We start from the raw sequence: 26,053 nt of genomic DNA, 5'->3' as shown, positions 1-26,053 counted from the left end.
AAGAGATATCAAAAGTCATAGATTGAAGGATTATTCTGAGTATTTAAGGAACGTGTAAGTAGGTAGTAATGAACCCCCTACACAACCAAATCTGCTCTTCTGAATGCAAAAGTACCAGTTATTCAACATTTCAAACTGACAGCTTGTAAATGTAAATTTTATTAAATGCACAGCAATAAAAATTTGTAGGTTTCTGTCACTTTGAATTTTAGTGGCTTAAAATGAGGCCTCTAGCCTTTTAAATCACAGCAGGTAAAAGCAGAGCTCTCTAGCATTCAGCATTTAAAAACTGGAACCTTTTTAGGTTTCACTATGTGCATTTGCTCACATAATATCCTTTGCAGGATTCAAGAATGGATGTGTTATGTCACTAACAGGCCTGCATTTTCCATCACCTTTATATCACAGTTCACAAAATGTTTCTCTTACAATTCTGGGAGAGAGAGAGAGAGAGAGAGAAAGAGAGAGAGAGATGAAGTGGGAGAGATTTAAAATTCAATTATTTAAAATAAATAAGAGATAAAAAGAAAAATTTTAAGAGAAATAAGAAACAGTATCATAATATTTCACAGCATGGTTTAATTTGTACATTTTAAAAAACTAGTCAAGCTCATTCTTGTGCAGATTCTGGAATATAAAACTGAAGTCATATAAAATAAGCATATAGTAAGAAAATATTGTGGAGGACAAAATCTTGCTTAAAATTTTATAAAGATTTCTAAAACTTAGAAAGAAAATTTAAAACATGCATATATCAAGGCTCAGTTTATTGGCCAAAATGATAATTGATTTTTTCATTTAAGGAAAGTCCAATGCTAGATTTAAATTACGATTGTTTTCTATGTTCTAGCTTTGGTTAATAACAGGAACATTTCATTTCTATATTTTTTGTCCTACAGAGAGGTAGCTTTTTTTAATTTTTTTTTTTTAATGTAAAGACTGGGTCTCGCTATGTTGCCCAGAGAGAAGCAGTTTCAACTGATACCTGACAAATGTCAGAGTTTAAACATAGTAATTGAATATGCAGTTTGTCAAGTGATATTACTTTACCTTGGTGAATACTGTTGCTATAAATGACTTTTCTGATGAGACTTATGAGAAAGCATTTGGCCACCTGCAGTTGTTAAATATCCCCCTGGCACTTTTTCTAAGAGTTGAAGTATTACCCCGTGTTTTGGCCACATTCCAGTTTGGGCTAATGGCATTCGTCCTCGGGAAGTTTCCTTTGCAATTTTAATTGGATTTGACCCTTTTCTTCACTGTAAGGAGCCTTCCCTTGAAACAGTCCCATTCTGGCAGAAAGAGAGCAGACAATCATCCTTTCTTTGGCTAAATTTTTGGAGGGTATTACAATGCATTATCAAAGTGAATTTCAACATTGTACATGAGTATTAGAGGGCTTTAGTAACTATAATTACAAGTATTATGCGATGTATGCATAGACTCTTCTTTCAAAATATTCACTTTTAGGGTACCTTAAAGGATGATGTAAAGCAACTATTTTAACTTCAGACTCAACAGCTTGTTTTTAAAATTGTGGAAACCAAAAATCCCTTACAATAATTTATACATATTTAAAAAATATGATTACCAAGATAGTAATCACGTTTTAGAAGACTAATTCTCCTTTCCATATTAAAAGCCAAAATCCTTTCTCAGAGACCAGTGTGGATCAACTAACATCTATTTGAAACTATTACAAGTTGAGTACTTCTTGCTGTTGCGACATCTACTGAATCGAAATTAGAGTTAAGTATAAAGGACATACTGAATAAGTTCTTAAGGTTTCCTTAGCTAACATGTTTAAATTTGAGGGACAGTCATTTCTGAGATTTTTTTTTTTTTGAGACAATGTCTTACTCTGTCACCCAGGGTGGAGTGCAGTGGCATGATTACAGCTCACTGCAGCCTCGACTTTCTAGGGCTCAAACAATCCTCATTCCTCAGCGCCTTGAATAGCTGGGACTACAGGCATGCACCACAACTCCCAGCTAATTTTTTAACTTCTGTAGAGACAGGGTTTCACCATGTTGCTCAGACTGGTATTGAACTCCTGAGCACAAGCAATCGGCCTGACTTGGCCTCCCAAAGTGCCGGGATTACAGGTGTGAGCCACTTCACCTGGCCACTTTTGAGAATATTTCTATTTCTGGTTTCTCACCTTCCTCTATCACTTCAGGTTGAATTGGCTGCCAAGGTCAACCCCTCATCTTATAAGGGTTACCAATAGTTTGGCGGACCACTGTGGAAGAGAGAGAGGTGGAGTTAAAATAGAGGAATGGTCCTCACAATCATGGCATTTCAGAGCTGAACTTTCGGATTTCACATTTAGTAACTTTACATTAATCTACTTTATATTTATTATTTTTCCCTCAAATTACATAAGTAATATGTGGCTATTAAAAATACATAAGCTGTATAAGGTAAAGTAATTCGCTTTCTTCTCCCCTGCCCTGCTTTCTTTCCCAATCTTAGACAGGTTTCTTTGGTTTTTGTCCTTCCAGACAGAAATACGTTTTCGTACATAGTTTCGTGTGATTTACTTTACAAATAAATGGAATCATACCATACCTTTTAAGCAAGTTGCTTTTTTTGTGCGTTGCAGTATTACTTAAAGAGCTTTCTATAATTAATACATATAGATATATCTAATTCTTTTAAATTGGGGCGTCCATACTATTAAGCACCCAACCCTCAAATTGCTGAATATTTCATTATTAGAACCATGTCTCTCAGATGCCCCTTTTTATGCATATGTGGTATTACTTCTCTGGAATAAATACCTGTTGACTGTGCTGCAGTTACCTTGTTTTGTGACTGAGGCAAACTGTCCATAAAGATAAAGTGATCTATCTAAGGATACACAGTTTTGGCAAAGCCAGGACCAAAGCCCAGATCTCTCAACATTTAGTTTACTGAACTTTCTGTTTGATATCATGTATAGTGGCCACTCTGGTGCTTTGCCCATATTCTTCGTCTATTGTAAGTGTCCTTATCCTCAGAGGTTGGGGCGTCAGCTTTCAATAGCTCATGGGTGCACCCCTCACTGAGAATTGTTCATGGCTGCAGGGCACTGTTTTGGCCAAGGTTATGCTTCCTTCCAGAGCTTCTCCCATGATAAATGATTCACTGATGCAGGAATAGAAAGATCTGGCTCCTTTGGTTCTATTTGGAACAACTTTGAAGAGCCGCTCCAGCTCCAGAGCACCTTGTAGAAGGGCTGAGACCTCAGCTATAACTGTATTCAGGAACAGCTTCTCACTCTGCCCATTTGGAACTTTCTTACAAGAACGCCTCACAGGAGCACTTGCCAATAAAACTTCTGCAAATGACTCTCTGGCACAGAGTCTATTTCCAGTGTAGAGGAGAAAAAAATTTATTTTCCTACCATTCTATGTTCTTGGCTGGGCCCTCTATAACAAAAGACAGAGTGATGAGAGAAAAACAAACAGAAGTATATTAACATGTATATTTCAAATATACATGGGAGAAAATCAGGGATGAGTAACTGAACAAGGTAGCTAAAATTTGAGCTTATGTACTACTACCTTTGGCTAAAACAAAGGAAGAAGGTTTGGGGAGGCAAGTTACAGGAAGGTGACCAGGAAAACTAGAATGTGGTTTGTAATGCAGATTTAAATCAGTGACTGAGACTCTTATCCATAAAGAAGGCACCAATTTAAAACTGCATTACAGATTTAAGAGAGGAGTACAGAGAGGGAGACAGCCTCACAAATGGTAATTTCCTTTACAAAAGATAACTTACACTCTGTTTTCAGAGCTTTTCCTGTCTGTGTTGTTGTCAAAATAATCAACTCAAAATAATTATGCTAAAGATGCATGTTTGCGGTGCCATATTTTGGTCTCTTACACTAGAGAACACAATTCAAGACACCAGATGGTTTCCCATAGGCCTTTCTGAATGTGAATTGGAAGTGGAGCGACAGAAAAAGAAATGATGTTTCGAACTGGTGATGTCAATGGAATGAGTAATTCCTGTAGAGTTTAGAGCCACCATTAAGGCTAAGCATCGACTTAGCCAATACTGGAAGAAAAGGTGCAGAAAGGGAATAAAGAATGAAAAGGATATGTAAAGATGAGGGAAGCTGCTTCAAATCACTTTTAAGAAGAGAGAGAATAAACATCAAATATTAATAAGTGAATATATGGAGAAATTTTGTTCACCAGCATACCTTTTAGGTATAGTACTATATTTAGGAATAATATAATAAGTGTGATGCTTTCCCATTCCCCCACCCCCACCCCATACACACACACTCAACTCTAACACATAGATGTAAGCTGACACCAAAAACACAGAGAGGGAGAATGATTGGGATACAGACAGAGGAAACTAAAGTTCTAGCAGAAATGAGAAAGAAAGAAAAGGAAGACAGGGTAGTTGGCTGCTACACAGAATAAGACCAAATGGAGAGATCCAGGTTAGAAGGGAAGCTCAAACAACTTTTGAAGGAAGGATAGTGTAAAAGAAGATTTGTGGCCGGGTGTGGTGGTTCACACCTGTAATCCCAGCAATTTGGGAGGCCGAGGCGGGGGATCACCTGAGGTCAAGAGTTCGAAACCAGCCTGGCCAATGTGGTGAAAGCCCATCTCTACTAAAAATACAAAAATTAGCCAGGTGCAGTGGCAGGTGCCTGTAGTCCCAGCTGTTTGGGGGGCTGAGGCAGAGAATCGCTTGAATCCAAGAGGCAGAGGTTGCAGTGAGCTGAGATTATGCCACTGTACTCCAGCCTGAGTGTCAGAGCGAGACTCTCTCTCTCTCTCTCAAAAAAAAAAAAAAAAAAGATTCGTCCCCAATGGAATGAACAATTTAAACCGTGTTGCCATCACTCCTTCTCAGACTACTGTTCTTCCCTATACAGGACCCTATCTAATAACCCTGCCCCCAGCTCAAGTTGATTTGACCTGGAATGAACCCCTGAGCCAAACTGAGCCAGTCAGATTCTTTCCATCAATAATCTGGAATTGGGATTCACTCAGAGACAGATAATTCATTAAAACAGCAATTGGAGTTACAGTATTGTAAGTCTGAGAGCTGGGGCATGGCTGTCTTCCAGGATGGGACAAGGAAACAGAGAATACCAGGATGAATAGAGAGAGTGGATTGGAATAAATTACATAAATGAAGAAAAATTAACATGAGAGGTAAAATACTCTCGGGTTTCCTTATGGATATCTGGGTCCTGCTTAAAGTCTCTTGTGAGGCTTAGCTGTATTCTTGTCCTTTGGTTTTGTAGGACATTCTTGTAGCCTGGTGACAAATTACTAACTCTATTTTTTTTTTTTTTTTTTTTTATAGACAGGGTATCACTCTGTTGCCCAAGCTAAAGTGCAGTTACATGATAATGACTCACTGTAACCTCAAATTCCTGGGATCAAGTGATCCTTCTGCCTTGGCCTCCTGAGTAGCTGGGACTACAGATGTGTACTACCATGCCTAACTTTTAAATTTTTTGTAGAGATGGGGTCTTGCTATGTTGCTGGTCTCAAACTCCTGGCCTCAAGTGATCCTCCCACCTCGGTCTCTCAAAAGTGCTGGGATTACAGGTGTGAGCCACCGAGCTCAGCATATACTACTACTTTAATAAAGATTTTAAACCAAGGGTATTGGTACTAGGGGTTGGGTTGCAAACATTAACCCTTTGAAGAAAATGTAGAATTGGCTTAGTTGAAACGATATGAAATAGGAGTGAATAATGAGGATTTATCCTGAGTGGGCCAGGGAAATAGCTTGATTTTGTTTCACAGATTTTCACTAATGATGATCAGAACAGGAAGGAGAAAAATGCCAAGAGAAAACCATTTAGCATAATCCTATAGAGACCAATAGAGAAAATAACTGGATATGGAAACAAAAATCCAGTGAATTTCAGGTCAAAAGTGTTCAGAAAATAAGTTGATAAAAATATCAATGTCTTCAGATGGAGAAAATATAAGAAGTAAAACATGCATTCACTGCAGTGTCTAAAAAAAGAACAAAAAGAAGTAAAGCAAAATTCACATTTTAGTGTAATTAAATATGAGAACGTATAAGTGAAAAAATAAAGTGTAGAATGGTGTATACAATATTTATGTTAAAAAATGAAGGGATGGTGTATTAGTTTCCTTGGGTTGCTGTAACAAAGTACCACAAATTAAGTGACTTAAAACAATGGAAATTTGTTGTCTTACAGGTCTGGAGGTGAGAAATGCAAAATCAAGTTGTTAATAGAGCCATAATCCTTCTGAATGCTGTAGGAGAGAATCTTGCCTTGCCTCTTCCAGCTTCTGATAGCTCCTGGCATTCCTTGGCATTTGGTAGCATAACTCCAATCTCTGCCTATGATTCTAAAGACTGTCTTCCTCCTGTGTATCTGTGTTTTCTTTCACATGGTATTCTTCTCTCTCCTCTTCTTATAAGGACACTGGTTATCTAGAATTAAGGGCCCACCCACATAACTTCATCTTAACTCCATCATCAGCAAGAATCTCATTTCCAAATAGTCACAGGTACTAAAGATTAGGGCATCAACATATCTTTGTAGAGGATGCAGTTCAACCTATCACAAAAGGCATGTTAATATATATTTCATTATTAAGTAGACAAATGTTTGTCTTTTTGGTTATTTAATTATTTTAGAGACAGGGTCTTGCTCTGTCTCCCAGGCTGGAGTTCAGTGGCCTGATCATAGCTCACTGCAGCCCCAAATTCCTGGGTTCAAGCAGTCCTCCCACTTGATCCTCCTGTATCAGCCTCCCAAGTAGCTGGGCCTACAGGTATGCACCAGCTAACTTTTTTTAATTATTTTTTTAGAGATAGGGGTCTCACTCACTATGTTGCCCTGGCTGGTCTCAAACTCCTGGAGCTGCAGCTGGAGCAGCCAGGATGTAGGGAACATTGTCTCAAGCCAGAACAGGGCAGGGGGGCCCTAGGCCTGGCCCAGGAAATCATTCAGTTCTCATAGGCCTCAGGGCCTGTGATGAGAGGGGCTGCTGAGAAGATCTCTGAAATGCTTTTGAGGCCTCTTGCCCATTGTCTTGGCTATTGGCACTTGGCTCCTTTTTAGTTATGCAAATATTTCTAGCAAATGGTTGCTCCACATCCTGCTTAAATTTCTCTCCCAAGGAAGCTTTTACTTTCTTTGCCACATGGGTAGGCTGCAAATTCTGCAAACTTTTATGCTCTGCTTCCCATTGTATAAGTTCCAACTTTAAGTCATTTCTTTGCTCCTGCATCTGAGCATAGGTTTTTAGAAAAAGCCAGGACAGATCTTGAATGCTTTTCTACTTTTTTTTTTTTTTTAATGTCAGATACTCTAAATTATCACTCTGACATTCAAACTTCCACAGAACCTTAGGTCTTGAATGCTTTTCTACCCTTTTTTTTTTTTTTTCTGTCAGATACCCTGAATTATCACTCTGACATTCAAACTTCCACAGAACCTTAGGGGCAGGGCACAATGCAGCCAAGTTCTTTGCTAAGGCATAACATGAGTGACTTTTGCTCCAGTTCCTAATAAGTTTCACATTTCCATTTGAGACCTCATCAGCCTGGCCTTCACTGTTCATATCACTATCAGCACTTTGGTCACAACCACTTAACCAGTCTCTAAGAAGTTTAAAACTTTACCTCATCTTCCTGTCTTCTTCTGTGCCCTCCAAGCTCTTCTAGCCTCTACCCATTACCCAGTTCCAAAGCTACTTTCATATTTTCAGGTATCTTTACAGCAATGCCCCACTCTTGGTACTAATTTCCTGTATTAGGATGTTCTTGTAATGCTGTAAAGGAATATGTGAGACTAGGTAATTTACAAGAAACGTGGTTTAATTGGCTCACAGGTCTGCAGGGTGTACAGGAAGCACAGTCCTGGAATCTCCTTCTGGGGAGGCCTCAGGAAGCTTTTACTCATGGCAGAAGGGGGACAGGAGCTTGCACATCACATGGCAAGAGCAGGAGCAAGAGAGAGTTGTACAGGAGTTGCCACACCTTTTTAAATGACCAGATCTTGTGTGAACTGATCAAGAGCTCACATATCACCAAGGGGATGGCCCAAGTCATTCATGAGGGATCCACCCCCGTGATCCGAAGTCCTCCCACCAGGCCCCACTTCCAACATTGGGGATTACAATTCAACATGAGATTTGGATGGGGACAAATATCCAAAGTATATCAGGCATTAATCCTTTCATGAGAGTGCAGCCCTCATGACCTAAAACACTTCCTATTAAGCTCCACCTCCCAACATTGTTGCATTGGGGATTAAGCTTCCAACACATGCTTTTGGGGGACACATTCAAACCATAGCATCTATATTTTGGGATTTGACATAAAAATTTAAATAATGCCAATTTGCTATTTAAAATGATCACACTTAGTCACTGCAATTTAGAAGGCAGTGATTCAGAGATGTAATTGTTTAAATAAAATGGTCAGTAGGAGAGATGTGAAGGGAAATCTACAAACTCAAGGACAAATGCCAAAAAGAGGATTTTTGACAATGAAAGAAAGAGAGAAAAATAAGTATTTGTTGTAAGAACAGATTCCAGTTTGCAAAGCCAGCTGGAAGCTAAGAGAATTTGTTCTTGATAGACTACATACAGGAAAACTGGCCAGACAGAGTTTAGCAGGGTGGTTAAGGAGGACTCTGAAGACAGACAGGACTTGGTTTGAATCTTTGCTCTGCCATTTTTATCAAGGTAACCTTAGAGAAGTCTCATCATCAACCTAAAATTCACCATTCTCATCTATAAAATGGGGATAGTACCTATTTCATAGAGTTGTTAAGACATTAAATAAGCTAATATGCATCACCTAGCAAAGTGTCTAGTCCATAAAATAAGGCCAAGTATAAATAAATAAAAGTAGAAAACTCAAAACTCCATTTTAATTCTAAACAATTGGGAAAATTAGCGTGAAATTAAAATTTTAAGATGGCTCTCAATATCCCCACACCCTAGTTTATACGCCTTGCATATGACTATGATGAGATAGTCACTCCCGGGATTAGACTCTGTTCTAAGGTACAATTGACTTAAAGAACAGATTATTCTGAATGGACCTAACCTGATCAGCTGAATCCTTAAAAGGGACTGTGCTTTTCCTAGTGAAAGATTTCAGAAACATGAGAGGGATTCAACACAAAAAAAGATTCTCTTGTTGGTTTTAAAGATGGAGGGAGCCACAGGGTAAAGGAAGCAGTTGGGAAAGTTGCCCCTAGCTGCCAGCCAGCAACAGAATGAAGCCTTCAGTTCTACATCTGCAAGGAACTGAACCTTGCCACAGCCACAGGAACTTGAAAAAGGACACTGGGCTCCAGATGTGAAGGTAGCCTAGCCATCACCTTGATTTCAGCCTTGTGAAACCCAGAGTAGAGAACCAGTTATATCGTGCAAAGACTTCTGGCCAAGAGAACAGTGAGCATAAAAATTGGTGTTGTTATAAGCCACAAAGTTTGTGGTCACTTGTTACGCACTGAAAGAAAACCAACACATTTTTGTTTTATAACTGATAGGATCTTTGGAAAAGTGTGACCATGCCCTTTGGAATTTGGAATTTGGAGATGAATATAATGTTTTTTTAACATTATTATAAAATGCTGAACTATTATCTAAGTTAGTTAAATCAGTTCGCATTTCCATCAGTAGTGTATGATAGCTCCTCTACATCCTCTTCATGATTTGGTATTGTTAGACTTTTAAATTTTTTCCCATCTGCTAGTTACAAAGTGATAACTGCTATTTTAAATTACATTGTCTTGATTTCTAGGAAGATAAATACATTTTTATATGTTTATTGATGATTTGAATTTCTCCTGTTTCAAAGTACCCATTCTAAATCTACTGCTCATTTGCTTATGGATATATGTCATACATTCTGGGTACAAGTAAGTCTTTTTTTGGTTTCTTATTTAGATGTAAAAATTCTATCTGCACTACAAATATTCTTCCCCACTCTGGCTTGTCTTTTCACTCTCCTTGTGGTATCTTCTGATAGACAGAAGTTCATGATTTAAAGTAGCTTTATCAATCACATTTTTATTTATAACAATGCTTATTATGTTTGATTTATGAACTATTTCTTTCTTCTGAGGTAATACAAATATTTTTCCTGTATTAGCTCCCAAAATTGTATAGTTTTGCTATTTATGTTGAAGTCTTTTACTTGTTATGTGTAGGGTGTTAGGTAAGGGGTTCAGTTTCATTTTTCTTTTATTTGATTAGCCAATTGAACCCCCTCTTAAAACAGCCTATATTATTTAAACTTTTTGTTATGAAAATTTTCAAGTATATATAAAAGTAGCCTTGTATATCTTTTCTCAGATATATTCTTAAGTGCATGATACTTATTACACTATTGTGAAAGTTACCTTTGCCTTTTTATTTAATTTTCTACTTAGTAGCTGGTATATAGCAACTAACTGCATTGATTTTTGAGTATTGATTTTTGTACCCAAGAGATTTGCTAAACTCACGTTTTAAAGTTAATAATTCATCTATAATTCTTTTGGATTTTCAGTGCACATAATTATATCAGCTTTGGATAATGAAAGTTTTATTTCTTCATTATAATTACTTCTTTTTCCAAAGTTATGTTACTAGCTAGGATTGCCAATATATCATCTTAATCTCAGTGGGAATACTTCTGACATTTTACCACTAAGTATAATATTTGTTGTAGACTTTTTGTAAATTACTTTTATCAGGTTAGGGGAGTTTCTATTTCTAGTTTGCTAAAAGAATTTTTGAAAAATCATGAATACATGTTGAATTGTACTGAATTATAACTATTTCCTCCATCTATTGAGATAGTCATAATTTTTATTCTTTAATACATTACATTATTTACTTTTTTAAACTTTTGAGATGGGGTCTCACTCTGTCACCTAGGCCAGAGTACAGTGGCATGATCATAACTCACTGTAGCCTCTACTTCCTGGTCTCAAGTTATTTTCTCACCTCAGCCTCTCAAGTAGTTGGGATTATAGGCACCTGTCATTATGCCCACCTAATTTTTAAATTTTTATTTTTTATTTTTTTGCAGATATGAGGTCTTCCTATGTTTCCCAGGGTGGTCTCAGACTCCTGGACTCAAGCAATTCTTTCACCTTGGGCTCCCAAATCTATGGGACTATAGTCATGAGCTATCATGCCCGGCCACATTATTTAATTTTATAATGTAAATGTAAGCCAATCTTACATTCCTTTCCTTTGTCATGGTCTCACTATGTTGCCCAGGCTGGTCTGGAACTCCTGGGCTTAAGTCGTCCTCCCACCTCAGCCTTCTAAATAGCTGGGACTACAGGTGCCCACCACTGTGCCCAGCTATGACTTTAAACCACTTTCACTCCACTTATGCCTTTCTTTCTTGAGCTTATATGTTATTATTGTCATGTATTTTAATCCTACCCTTTCAAACACCACAGGATATTATTTTATATACTCAATGTTCACTTATTTATCCACAAAATTATCACTTTCTTTGTAATTCACATGGGATTGGTTTTTCCATCTAAAATCTATCTTTTAAAATTTCCTTTCGAGTGAGTCTAATGGTGGTAAATAATTTTTTAGTAGCCTGAAAATATCTTTATCTCCATTCTTGCATAACATTTTCTCTGTTTATAGAAATCTAGAATATTATAGATCCCATTTCTGAGTCTGAATTTCACTGTGGCTGTTGAGAAGTCAGCGGTTAGTATGCCACATCTATAATGATAATCCAACTTTAAGGCCCTCTCTGACTTTGAGGTTCTGCATTTTCGTAGGATGTGCCTGGGTGTGGATTTCTTAATTTTTTTTTTTTTTTTTTGTTCAGAGACAGGGTCGCCCAGTCTGGTGTGCAGTGGTGCAACGATGGCTAACTTCAGCCTTGACCTCCAGGTCTCAACTGATCTTCCTACCCCCTGACTTCAAGGGATCCTCCAGCTTCCCAAAGCATTCGGTTTACTGACATGAGCCATGGTGCCGTACTCAGATTTTTAAAAATTTCGCTTGTTTGAGATTCACTGTGATTACTGAATAAGTAAATCAATATCTTTCATCAATTTTTGAAAAACTCTCACCCCTTATCACTACAAATATTGCATCACCCCTATTTTTTCTTTCACTGTATTCTGTAACTAAGATTGAATATTTGTTAGTCACTTTATTCTACGTGTCTTTCAACATTTATTTCATGTTTTTCTTCTATTTTTGTGCTCCATTCTGGATACTGTCATATAGATCATCTTCTAATTAAAAAATTCTTTTTTCATCTGTGTTAATTCTGTTGTGTGTGTGTGTGTGTGTGTGTGTGTGTTTTATTCTTTTTTAAGAGAAGGTCTCACTCTGTAACCCAGGCTGAAGTGCAGTAGTGTGATCATGACTCACTGTAACTTCAAACTCCTGGGCTTGAGTGATCCTCCCATTTCTGCCTCCCGAGTAGCTGAGACTACAGGTGTGTACCACCTCACCTGGATAATTTTCTAATTTTTTGTAGAGACGGTGTCTTGTTTTGTTTCCTAGGCTTGTGTTTTTAATTTCAATTATTTTAATTTTTGTGTTAAGAAATACTATTTGATTTTTTAAATCTGCTACTTGCTTTTTAATAAATCCTTACAAGTATGTTCAAGCTTGTCTTTCATTTCTAAACATAATAAGCATGATTTCTTCATTGCCTGTGTGAACAATTTCATTATATTAGTCATTTTAGATGTTCATGCTGTTTGTGGTTTCAGCTAATTGTCATTTACAATGCTTTATTTCCATGTGTTCAGAGCTATCTGCGTCTGTCAACTGCCCATTTTTCTAAGAAAATTAACTGGATTCTCTGTGGCATAGACTAAAGGTGCCTTCCTCCAGAAATGATTGCTTTTATTTCTTCTGTAAGTCTAGGGGCATTAAGATTGGAGACCCACTTTCAGCTAATTGTTGGCTTGAATTTCATCAGTGATGTAAGTGTCATATGTCCTCCCTCCTAGTTTGCCTTTTAACTTTGTTTACGGTGTTTTTAAAAATTGAACTAAAGTGTTTTTTTAATTTTAACATAGGCATATGTTAAAATATTTAAATATTTCTAACTAAACATACCCGTCCTTCATAGTTTTGTTTGTATGTCTTAAGACTTCCTTCTCTACTCCAAGTTATATATTCTTTATTGTCATCTAAAATATTATAAAGTTTTGATTTTCTCATTTGTAAAATATTTTTATTTACACTGTGAGATAGAAACTTTATTTTTTTCCCTATAGATATCCATTAGTCCAAGTACCATTTACTAAATACTTAATCCTTTCCTCACTGAATTGAAATACTAAATTATCATGTATGTCTGAGTCTTTCTGGGTTTCTACTCTGTTCTACTGATGCCTTTACCTCTATGCTGTCTGCAGGCCTTCTTCTTTTTCAAAATTATTTGACAACCAAAATTTGGGATCATTTTTTCAGTACCACATTAAAACAAGATTACAATCTTAATTGCAATTGAATTTATGTGACTTTATATAGAATTGGGACTATTTTACCATAATAACTATTTTTTTTTTTTTTTTTTTTTTTTGTGACAAGGTCTTGCCCTGTTGCTTGGGCTGGAGAGCAGTGGTGCAATCACAGTTCACTTCAATCTCTAACTCTTGGGTTCAAATGATCCTCCTGCCTCAGCCTCCCAAGTAGCTGGGACTACAGGCATGTGCCACCATGCCCAGCTATGTCCACAATGTTTTTGAACATCTTTTGTTTCTCATTACCTTACAGTTTTTGTGTTTGTGAATGATATCGTTTTTCTTTATACTTTCTGGTTGCTTTCACTGGTGTAGCTGGTGTTTAGAAATATCACTAATTTTTGTATGTTGATCTTGTATCCAGCAAGCTTAATGAACTCTTTTTGGGTCTATGAGTTTATTAAGAGATTTGCTTGTCTTTTCTATCATGGTGATCATATCATCACAGAGACAGTGTTGTCTTTTCCTTTGCAATGTTTCTTCCCCATATGGTGGTGAATACAGAAGATAATAGCAAGCAAACTTGCTTATTTATTCCCAATTTAGAAATGCTTCAAAAGTTTTCCCATTTGGCGTGATGTTTACAGAGGCTTTTGCGAGTTATTTTTAAAAATCAGATTAAGGAAGTTTCCTTCTATTCTTCATTTTCAAGAAGTTATTATTTTTTAAAATCATGAGTGAATACAGACTTTTGTTGAATGCACTTTAGGTCTCTGTAATTTATTTTAATGAATAGATAGAATTTATTTCAGAAATTATTAACTCAATGTACTAAACAACATTAATAGGAAAAATACTCACTAAAAAGTTTGATAACATTTAGTATTTATTTAGAATTAGGATTAGAAAGAAAATGTTTTAATGTTGAAAACTTTCCCTCTGATAGTGAGATGATACAAGGATGCCCACCATTTATACAGCACTGTTCTATAGTTATTATTGGTCCCTGTAATATTGAGTTAAATTCATTTGTCTTTTCAAGAAGACCTGAAGTCATTTACACCCATAGTTTCAGTTTTATTTATTGCTTTTTTTTTTTTTTTTTTTTGAGACTGAGTTTTGCTCTGTCGCCCAGGCTGGAGTACAGTGGCGTGATCTCGGCTCACTGCAACCTCCATCTCCCGGGTTCAAGCAATTCTCCCACCTCAGCCTCCAGAGTAGCTGGGATTACAGGTGCCCACCACAACGCCCGGCTAATTTTTGTGAAATTAGTAGAGACAGGGTTTCACTATGCTGGCCAGGCTGGTCTTGAACTCTTGACCTCAGGCAATCAACCCACCTCAGCCTCCCAAAGTGCTGGGATTACAGGCGTGAGCCAACGCGCCCGGATATTTACTGCTTTAATCTTCTGATTCACTATGATTTGCATCTTGAATTGTTTTTATACTTTCTCTATTTAATCTTATATGTTCATAGTAGAGGAGATTGCCTCAAATCAAAAGCTTCTATAAGCTTTTAACTAAAAATCTGATAGGTGTATTGTGTTGAATTAGGACCCAACCCCACAAAGATATACTCATGTTCTAACCTCTGGAACCTATGAATGTGATCTTACTTGAAAATGCATCTTTGCAGAAGTGATTCAGTTAAGAATCTCAAGATGAAATCATCCTATGTTATCTAGGTGGGCTGTAAATCCAACAAGTGTCCTTCCAAGAGACACACAAAGGAAGAACATAGGGCAGATGGAAGAGAAGGTCAAGTGCAGATGGAGACAGAGACTGGAATGATGTAGCCACAAGCCAAGGGGTGCTTTCCCCTAGAGCCTTCGACAGCTTGATTTGGGACTTACTACCTCCAGAACTGTAAGAGAATTGATTTCTGTTGTTTTAAGCCACTCAATTTGTGGTAATTTGTTGTGGCAGCCTTACGAAAGCCTAGTGAAGTTGGCATTCTTTATTCTGATTATTGATTCTTTTTCTATTTTACATGTTGTAAACCTCTTCTATAGTCTGTCATCCTTTAAATTTGCATAGGGGTGATTGTCATCTCTTTTCATACAATAAGAGTCTCATTGCCTTCTAAAACATCCCTTTTTTTTCTGGAATGATTTGAATTCTTTTTCTGAAATTAAGGTAAAGGAGGACACATAGTGATCTTGTGGAAGGGTATGTTTAGTTAGAAATACTTAAAGTAGAGAAGTTAACATCGTCTCCGCATAAGCACAAATCAACTTCATATTTGACCTAACATTATTGACAGTATTAAATGAGGAAGGACTGAGCCCATTCACGTGGAACACGAACAGGACATTCTTATTATCCTAGCAGAATCAGGGAGGGAAAATAAGTCTGTAAGATTTATGGAAAGGCATCTGAAAATCTATACAATCAGGTAGTCCTCAGGTGAACAATTCTGTATATGTTCCTCTGTGTGTTTTAAAGAGCCGTTTCATTTCTAATATTTAAGATGTGACTTTTCCTAACTCTTAGTATGATATATAACTTGGTATTTATAAATATTTTCCTTTGTACCTTTTACCTGCGAAATCTCAAATAATGTGGCTCCACTGTTAATAGATAACTATTTAGTAACTGAAAAATTAAGTGTATTATCGAATAAATAGAAAATCATTTTCAAGGTTTCTAGGATGGGTTTTAAATTGCCAGTACACTCTGAAGGCATGAATCTCCCCTGCGTGGGTCACCAGTCAAGGACCTGCACGTGCATTCACATCATTAAGTATTTTTCTCATTAACTAAGAAGAATATTGATCTTTGGGTGAGGGCTTTGGAGAGGAGAAGCAGGAGTCTTGTAGCTTACTGTGTCATACAGTGGAGCTCTGAGATAGGTATTTTTCCCTTCAGTACTTCAGCCGTGACCTGAACTACTGGAGTTCAGCTTCAACATAATTGCAGCACAGCAAGGAGTCCCTTCTGGAAACCAGCTGCTTGATCAGGGATTCATTTATCAGGGGGATTATGACTCCAAACATTTTTCTAGACTGTTGTGGCCATTTAAAGGGGGAAAAAAAGAGGAGTCTGGGGAACTAATTAGGAAGGAGTGGCTCCCCTCAGAGTCTTGACCTTAACCCTACTAAGAAAGTATGGGATTTACTTTACCTAAGTAAGGAAAGAACATAAATAGTTGGCAAAAATGCTTTGTGGTATGACTTCCAGCAAGTAATGAATTGGCCTGATACAGAGAGAAACATACACACACACATACACACACGTGCATGCATGTACACACCTATAAGAAAAACAACAAATGCTTTAAAATTGCAATTAAATGTATCATTATGACATATGTTATTATTTTGTATTTTCCTGGTTACAAGAAAAATAGATTAATTTATGATTAGCATATAGAGGATTTAATCTGTGACTAGCATATACAGGATATAACCTAAAAACTTTTTTTTCACATTTTGGTAGGTTATGGAATGTTAATACAATGAATTCAGGTGTCACTTTCTATTATTCTGCTTAGAATATTGTGTTTTGCTTATGTGCATTTAATGTCCTTCATTAATTCTAGAAAATCCTCAGTCTTTACATTTCAGCATATTGCCTCTTCCATATCCTTTCTCTCTTCTCTTTCTTCAACTGTAGTTGCATGTTACACCTTCCCAGGTTATTCTCCATGTTTTTCAATCTCTCTCCCATTTTAAAAAAATATCCTGATACATCTGTGGTACATTCTGGGTGATTTCATCATATTTATTTTCCAGTTACTGAGCTGTTTCAAATGTACTACTTAATCCAGTCACTAAGATTTTAATTTCAATGATTATAATTTTCATTTCTAAAAGTTTCATTTAAAACAGCAACAGAGGTTTAGTTTGAAAAAGTTTTTGGTTTAGTGTTGAGAAGAACTTAGAGCTTGTATACAGTTTGCAGAATTGCAAAAACTTCAGAAACTTGGCTTTTATTGACAGCATTGTCTTGTCCTCTCCCTTGCATTTCTTTAAAATACTAGTATTTTGATCTTCATAATACCCTTGTGAAGTGTTTACTCTTACTACTATTTTATGGGTAACAAAACTGAGGCTAAGAAGCCTACCCAAGGCCTATAAATTAGTAATAAGTAGAGCTGAAATCAAATTCATGTTTTATTTCTCTCCTTATAGCCATATTTTTTCTTCTTTAGGTATATATTGTTAAATAGTTGTCATGAATATACCATGGAGTAGTGGAGGGTCAAGTAACTAGGGAAAGATGTGCTAAATCCATTATATAAAAATTAAGATTTTTTTTGGGAAAAAGCTAAGTAGGCTTAGCCCAGGATAACTCAAAATATTTCAGTTTCAAAGTAATTTCTTTTTCCTACTTATTTTGTTCATGTCTATGAATTTCCTCACTTCTTGCTTTATTTTTTCTATATTTGTATCCCTTCTTTCGGGGTCTTATATTCTGTAAAGTAATTCACAAATTGCAGTTTCTAATATTTAAGATTTACTTCTTACTTTTGTTGGATCATTATAAAGATGAAGTTAGACAATATAAGCTAAATTTCCTCATGAGGTGTCTGCTTCATAATGGGTACTCAAAAAAAAGAGGAATTGGAAAAATTCTTTCATTTGCAAAGGCAGCATAAATACTAATCAAATAAAGTCATAATTCACCTTGGTATCCCTCACAGCATGTATCAATCAGGTTTCTCTGGAGAAACAGAACCACTTTGTGTGTGTGTGTGTGTGTGTGTGTGTGTGTGTGTAGTGACAGAGAGCAAGAGAGAGAAGAATTTGAAAGAATTGGTTCATATGATTGTGGGTGCTGGCAAGTCTGAAATTTGTAGGGCAAGCCGCTGGCTGGAAACTCAGGCAGGATTTCTAGACTGTTACAGTTTTAAGGTAGAATTTCTTCTTCTCCAGGAAACTCGTTTTTCAAAGTTAACTATCACACAGCAGGTAGTATTAATCTATGGCTTTGTGTATGCAGGGGCTATATCTAGTGTTTTTATTGAATTCAGTTAAATTTCTTCAGGAAAATGATTCTCCTGTATCATACCAAACTTTAATTTATCCACATTTAGTCAGAAAGCTTACTCTTTCTGCCTTTACTCACCTCGCAAAAAAAGATATTTGAAAATATTAGCATCACTGGTTTAACTGGATAGGTTGCCATCGCGAAGGCTTTATAGACAAAATTCATTTGAATATTTATGTACTAATGTGCTTACTTGATATGAAAACGAGACACTTTAATAAAAGGTTCTAATATAGATTTAGTGTTATACTAAGCACTGTATATGTATTGATAAGCTTTTTAATAATCCTATTAAGTACTATTACTATAATCTCTATTTTATAGGTGAGAAAACTGAAACTCACAAAATTTAGATTACTTGTCCAACGTCATAAACATGACTACAAATGTAAATCAGATCTATTCAAATCTATGCTACTGCTTTAACCACCACGCTTGAGCTTCTCTTCATGTTCTTATGATACTAATTTATTTTAGTAATAATGACTAAGGCACTGAGAAAGTTTTAAACATTCTGAATCAAAACATTTGTATATCATAATACTGAGATCCCCATATATTTAAGGAGAAATTGAAACCTTTTGCATATGAGCCCTTCTATAATGAGGATTTAAGTATTAGAACTAAGTTTCTTAACTATGCATATGATTTATTTCTTTTCTGGAACTTTTAAAAGTAGGGCTTCTAAAATAATATTTTATGTGATATTAGTTATATTAGTTCTATATATTAGTAAATATTATTTAGAAAATGGGTTCTTTGGTCAAATAAGTTCAGGGAATTTCCAGAAATGTATTTGACTAAATAACCCTTTTTCAAGTAATGTTGGGTTGTAAAAGGTCAACAGAGATTATTTATTGCAGTATTTCTCACAATATAGTCTGTTCAAGTGCATTGTCACCTTCCAAAAGTAGAGTAGCTATAGCTGTTTTCAAACTAAACAGCAATTCATTGGACTAATGTCCAAAGAACTCACTTTTGGGAAATGCCCTCTCAAAATTAAGATAACACTTTATAGCAGTATCTCACTTGTCTGAATGTCTTAAACTTGAATTTTACAACGTAGATAAACTGAAAACCCAGATGACATAGCTAAGGACCATCATAGATAAAGCAGTTATGCAATGGAGGAGGGCTGTATAAAACAAGGTTTCAGAAGAGATCAAAGTAAAGGATATTAGGAGTTAGAGAACATTTGCAGCGCTGCCATTCCATGGACTCCGGAAATGCCATTTCCCTAGTACCACTGGAATCTTTATGCCGGCTTTTGATGGTGAAGGAAATTCACACCTTCAAAGCTCCCACAATCAAGCTTCAAATAATGTTTTGTGTTTGTACCACAACTCCTATTTTTCAGAACACTTCTACACATATTACCTTATCTAACCATGCCAGCCTTGCTGGTGAGTTGTGATAGGTCTGGTTTTTACAGCTGTAGAGGTGATTTGAGAACTCTTCTGCTCTACAGATTTTTGGTTTTGTCTGGAGCTATGCTTTAGGAATCAATGAAGCACGTCCCCATGCAATGAGGCAGAACTGTGGACAGATGGAAAATTGCAGCTCACAAACCAGTTTGGGGTTCTGTTACAAGCAAGAGTTATTTCTTTTCAAACAAAGGCTTTTAGATGATTATTAAACTAGCAGGTTTTGTATGTATTAGCAGAATATACTAATCATATGACAAAGTTCTCATCTACCTACTGTGAAAAGGACTGTTGTTTATTATTCGTCTTTTGTTACTGTTGAACTATTTTTATCCTTTCTTTTCCATTTTTAAATCAAATTTATGTTCACTGTAACAAATTTCATACAATATCGAAATGTTTAAATGGAAAGGGATAGTTCTCTATAATCTCACTACTATTAATAGCTATTCATAATTTGGTTTGTATTAGTCTAGATATTTTATATGCATTTGCTATCAATTATATATGTATATATTTATAATTATATAAGAAAAACATACAGAAGATTGTACACATCAAGTTCATAGCTAAGTGAATTATAAGAAAGAACACACATCCATGTGACCACCATCCAAGTCAAGAAATAGAATGTTATCAGTAATTCGAAAGTACTGGTACCTCACTCATAGGTAGCCAGTACTTTACTTCTAATACCAATGTTTTGTTTGTTTGTTTGTTTTTACCTTATGAAAACAGATTCACAGAAGATGTTCTCACTTGTGTCTGGCTTCTTTCACCTAACATATTGTTTTTTTTTCATATTGTAATATGTAGCAATTCATTCATTTTCATTGCTGTATAATATCCCACTGTGTGAATATGCAACATCTCAATTGTTGATGGACGTTTAGACTGGTTCCAGTCTTGAGGTATTATGCATAATACTGCCATGAACATTCTTGTACATACCTTTGGTTGCATTTTGTTTGGGTAGATACTAAGAAATCAAACTGCCCAACTGTAGGTTGTGTATATTCAGCTTTACTAGATGATGCCAAACAGGTTTACAAAGTGGTTACAGAAATATATACTCCTATCAGCAGTGCATGGAAAATTTAATGGTTTCACATCTTCTCCAATTCTTGGCAATATCAGCCTTTGTAACTTAACCATTTTGGTGTATGGGTAGTGGTAACTTATAATAGTTTGCATTTGCATTTAACTGATTACTAATGAAGTTAAGAACCTTTTCATGTTATTGGCCATTTCATGAAGTGCCTATTCAAGCCTCATGTCGAACATTCTATTGGGTTATTTGTGTCAATTTCTTATAGCTGCAGGTAAACTTTCCAATTCTAGATACAAGTGTCTGCATTATATGTACTGAAAATATTTTCTTCTGCTCTGTGGTTTTCATTTTAATTTGCTTAAATGTATCTTTTGATGAGAAGAATTTTAAAATTTCAATGTAACTCATTTACTCAACTTTTCCTTTAAAGGTTGGTTTCTTCATTTCTTCTTTAAAAAATCTTCACCCACTGCAAGGTCGCAAAAATATTTCCCTATGTAATCTTTTAAGAAGTTTCTCACCTTCAGACTTAGCTTTATGAAATGGCCAGAACTGATTTTTCAATATGGTATCACGTACGATTCAAGATTCACTTTTGTTCTAAATGACTATCCAATTGGCCCAAGACAATTTATTGAAAAGAGGGCCCTTATGCTGGGCATGGTGGCTCCCACCTATAATCCCAGCACTTTGGGAGGCTGAGGCGGGTGGATCACAAGGTCAGGAGTTCAAGACCAGCCTGACCAACATGGTAAAATCCCGTCCCTACTAAAAATACAAAAATTAGCCGGGCATGGTGGTGCGCACCTGTAATCCTAGCTACTCGGGAGGCTGAGGCGGGACAATTGCTTGAACCCGGGAAAGGAGGCTGTGGTGAGCTGAGATCGTGCCACTGCACTCCAGCCTGGACGACACAGCGAGACTCCATTTCAAAAAAAAAAAAGAAAAGAAAAGAAAAAAGGGCCCTTTTTCACTGCTCTGAAATGCCAACTTTGTGATGAATCAAGAAAACAATATATCTCTCGGAACTCCAATTATACATTTCATACATGTTTCTTACCGTATATTCTGTATTTTCTATTCCATTGTCTTTGTGTCTGTTAGTCTGAATATTTTATTGACTTACTTCTACCTTATTATTTCTCTCTTTGGCTATGTGTAACCAGGCATAACACTTATTTATTGGGTTAACTTAAGTTATTATATTTTTAGCTAATTTCCATTTGGTTCTTTTTTATAATTTGAACTTCCCAGACCAAATTCTCAGTCTTGTCATTTAATCCCATAAATATATTAGCTGTTTAAAGTTCATGGTTTATATCTCCATAATTTAGGTCCCTGTGCCATATTTCTTTTGTTCACAATTTCTTTTGATTTTCAGTCAGAAAGTCTTGAGTTCTTCAATGCAACGTTTTTGATTGAGTGCCAGATATTAATTATGGAAAATTATAGAGATATTTTTCTATTATCTTCTTCCAGAAAGAATATGCTTTTACTTCTTGTATGTGATTCACTTAAGAAAATTAGCAACCCGAGATTATCTTAATGAAAAATTGAGATAACCAAAAATTTGGCTTCACTTCCTATGGGGACTGCCTATTTCTGGTTCACTCACTCTTTCTTCTAAGACGTAGCTTTTCAGGGTCCCAACCCAAAGAATGTAGGCTGGTTTACTAAGGCTCTTTCCTCCTTGGCGTGGCCTGAACTCCCATGTTTACTCCTTCTCCTCCCAGTTTTATGAGGCTGTTAAAAATGCTACTTATCCTATGTCTCAATTCTACTTCCTGAATCAGCAGATACTATCTGGGGCAGTTGCCCCTAAAGCTGTCTCCTGCTCTTTGGGCTTTTTTCTTCAACTAAATCTTAGCCCCATAAATTCTCATGTCATAATTTGGTAACTCTGATAATTTCAAGCAGATTAAAAAATATTATGTCTAGATTTTCTGGGTTTCCTCAGCAAGAAGACTGGCACAAATCTGTCTTTGCTGGAAGTTTACATGATCCTAATAGTGCTTTTGGCCACATGAATATTTAAAATTTTATGTACACACATTATCAGTCTTTAATTTAGTGACTTGACCTTCATGCTATGCTTAGAGGAGTTATTTCCACTTCAGATTACAGAAATCTATGCACTTTTTTTCTAGTTTGCTGTGACTTCATTTAAGAAATATGATTTAACTTCATGTGGAATTCATTTTGAAGAAATGAGAAAATATTGTTTTAAAAATTACCCCCATGTTTTCCCCACTGATTAGAAATATCGCCTTTACTAACCAGTTAATTTCTTTGTATATTGAGACCTTTCTAATCTTTTCTGTTGGAAAAAACCCATCTATTTCAATGCCTAGTCCACACAGTTTTAGTGTTAGTTTAATAATACTTTAAAAAATATCTGGAAGTTCTTATTTCTTTTTAATACTTGAAAACTTAGGGAAGCTTCACTTATTTTTCTTTTAGATATATAGCAAATAATTTAATAAAGTTATGAGTAAGTTACATGGCATAATAATATAGTGAATACTTGTGAAATCATCATCTGTTATGGTTTGACTGTGCCCTCCAAAACTTCTTCAAACTTAATCACCAAGGCTGTATTGAAAGGTGGGGCCCTTAAGAGGTGATTGGATCATGAAGGCTCTGCCTTCGTAAATAGACTTATCCATTCATGGATTAATGTGTTAATGGATTAATGGATTATCATAGGAGAGAACTGGTGGCTTTGTAAGAAGAGGAACAGAGCCCTGACCTCATACGTGAGCACACAAACACATGAACACACTCAGCCCTTTCTCCATGTGATACTCTGTGCTGCAAGAAGGCTCTTACCAAATTCAGCCCTTTGACCTTTGACTTCCCAGCCTCCATAGCTGTAAGAATTAATTTTTTTCTTTATGTATTATCCAGTTTCAGGTATTCTGTTATAAGCAACAGAAAATGAATTAAGATAACACACAACCTAAAAAAAAATTATAACCTGTATCTCCTTTTCTGTTTCTTCTTTTCCATCTTCTTTTACCTTCTTCTTTATGGACAGTTTTATTACTCATACATGTACATGTATAAGTATATATACATTTACTTTTGTGCTCTTGTTTTAGAGCTTGATAAATATGGTATCATACATTAGGTAATCTTCACCCCCCCTCTGCCCAACTCAATATTGTATTTCTAAGATAAATCCCCGTAGCTGGAGTTTATTCATTTTCCCCTGCTATATAGTATTTCCTTGTACGAATATGCCAAAATCTATCCACTTTGTTGTTGAATGGCCTTTGGATTATTTCTCTAATGAAAATGAGCCTACGACAATTTTTGCACGTTTCGCCTGCTGCATTTTTACACGAGATTTCCAGGGTACGTACCTAGGAGTGCAATTGCTGGGTCACCAGGCTATGCACATCTTTTAACTTTACAAAGTAATGACAAATTTCTTTCTTTCTTTGTTTTTTTGGGAGGGAGTCTCACTCTGTCGCCCAGGCTGGAGTGCAGTGGCTCAATCTTGGCTCACTGCAACCTCCGCCTCCCGGGTTCAAGCGATTTTCCCGCCTCAGCTTCCGGAGTAGCTGGGATTACAGGCACCCACCATCATGCTTGGCTAATTTTGTTGTATTTTTAGTAGAGATGGGGTTTCACCATGTTGGCTAGGCTGATCTTGAACTCCTGACCTTGAGTGATACGCCCACCTCGGCCTCCCAAAGTCCTAGGATTACAGGCGTGAGCCATGAGCCACCACGCCTGGCCCAAGACAAATTGTTTTCTAAAGTGATTTCATGTATTCCCTTTGTTTGTTTTTGTTTTTGTTTTTGTTTTGGATGGTGTCTGGCTCTGTCGCCCAGGCTGGAGTGCAGTGGCACGATCTCAGCTTTCTGCAACTTCCACTTCCCAGGGTTCAAGTGATTCTCCTGCCTCAGCTTCCCAAGTAGCTGGGATTACAGGTGTGCGCCACCACTCCCAGCTAATTTTTGTATTTTTATTAGAGACAGGGTTTGCCCATGGTTGGCCAGGTTGGTCTCGAAATCCTGACCTCAGGGTGATCCACCCACCTCGGCCTCCCAAAGTGGTGGGATTACAGGCATGAGCCACCGTGCCCAGCTGGTTTCATGTATTCTCTGCAAGGAATGTGTCAGAGTTCCCACTGATCCACATTCTCTGCAACAACTGGTATCATGCAGATTGTAAAGGTATGTACTGACTTATTGATGGAGCTAGTAAGATCAAAACTATAGCTTTTTGTTTTTGTTTTTGTTTGTTTGCCAGCTTGCGTCCTTTTGGTTTCTGCTAAGGTTGGGTACATGAGAGAGTTTGGAAAGTAGGAGGAGGCATAAGGGACTATCTTTCTTGTTTGTTTGGCATTCTTGTCAATGTAATTCCAAATATGGGATCTCACCTTAGCAGCAGCAGTTGGTTATAGCTGTGGTTTTCTAGTTTCCACCTTCTTTCTAACTTCACGAATGAGCATCACTATTGTGCTCACTTGGAGGCATGAGAAGCAGCTGAGCAATATTCTCTTCTCAGAGGTGAGTTCCAGCTCTGTGGGAACCCTCCTCTGATCTTCCAAAGTATGGCCAGTAGCAGCCAATGGAACATCCTCCTCAGAATTCTCTGTCTTGCTCCTTGGGTCCTTCTTCTGTACTCCTGAAAAACAGTAGCAGTAAGGCAAAAGTCTGGGTCCTAACTCTCTAGTTTGTCTCTTTCAGCTTTGAAGTTAGGATAACCCCTACCACTTTCTTTCGTTCCTCTAGTCTAACAGGTAAGAGGTAGTAACTGCCTCCTGCAGTAACTTTGTGCTACACCCCTGTATTTCCTTTTATTTTTTTCTGTACTTCAACACCATGTAACAAATTCTCCATATTAATTCTCTCTGTTAACATAACTTTATGTTTTTCATTTTTTTGACTGATATATTGTTTGACTTCTTAGTTTTTGCTAATCTACAGGTATGAAATGGTACCTCATTAAACCCTTTTTGTGCTTTTCTGGTTACATTAAGAAGGGCTGAATATTTTTGTATGTGTTTATTGACCACACTGTTTCTTCTTCTGTAAAATGTCTTTTAATTTTATTTGCTCATTTTTCTGTTTTTTTTTTCTTACTGGTTTGTAGTTCTTTGGAGGTTCTGGATACTAATTGGTATAAGTTTTATGTGTTGAATGTATCTCCTCCTAG

General features: G+C 36.5%; 1 long non-coding RNA gene across 1 annotated transcript; it reads right to left on the bottom strand.

Moving 5' to 3' along the window:
• Nucleotides 1-1,056: 1,056 nt before the first annotated feature.
• Nucleotides 1,057-25,467, bottom strand: LOC134758298 (uncharacterized). The gene is made up of 3 exons (XR_010133333.1): nucleotides 25,275-25,467; nucleotides 2,162-2,242; nucleotides 1,057-1,292 (listed from the first exon to the last, which is right to left on the bottom strand). It is a non-coding gene; the product is annotated as an uncharacterized lncRNA (long non-coding RNA).
• Between the last annotated feature and the right edge of the window lie 586 nt (nucleotides 25,468-26,053).

Source organism: Gorilla gorilla, chromosome 3 (assembly GCF_029281585.2).
Source record: "Gorilla gorilla gorilla isolate KB3781 chromosome 3, NHGRI_mGorGor1-v2.1_pri, whole genome shotgun sequence".
NCBI lineage: Eukaryota > Metazoa > Chordata > Mammalia > Primates > Hominidae > Gorilla > Gorilla gorilla.
This window is presented reverse-complemented; position numbering and strand designations above follow the sequence as displayed.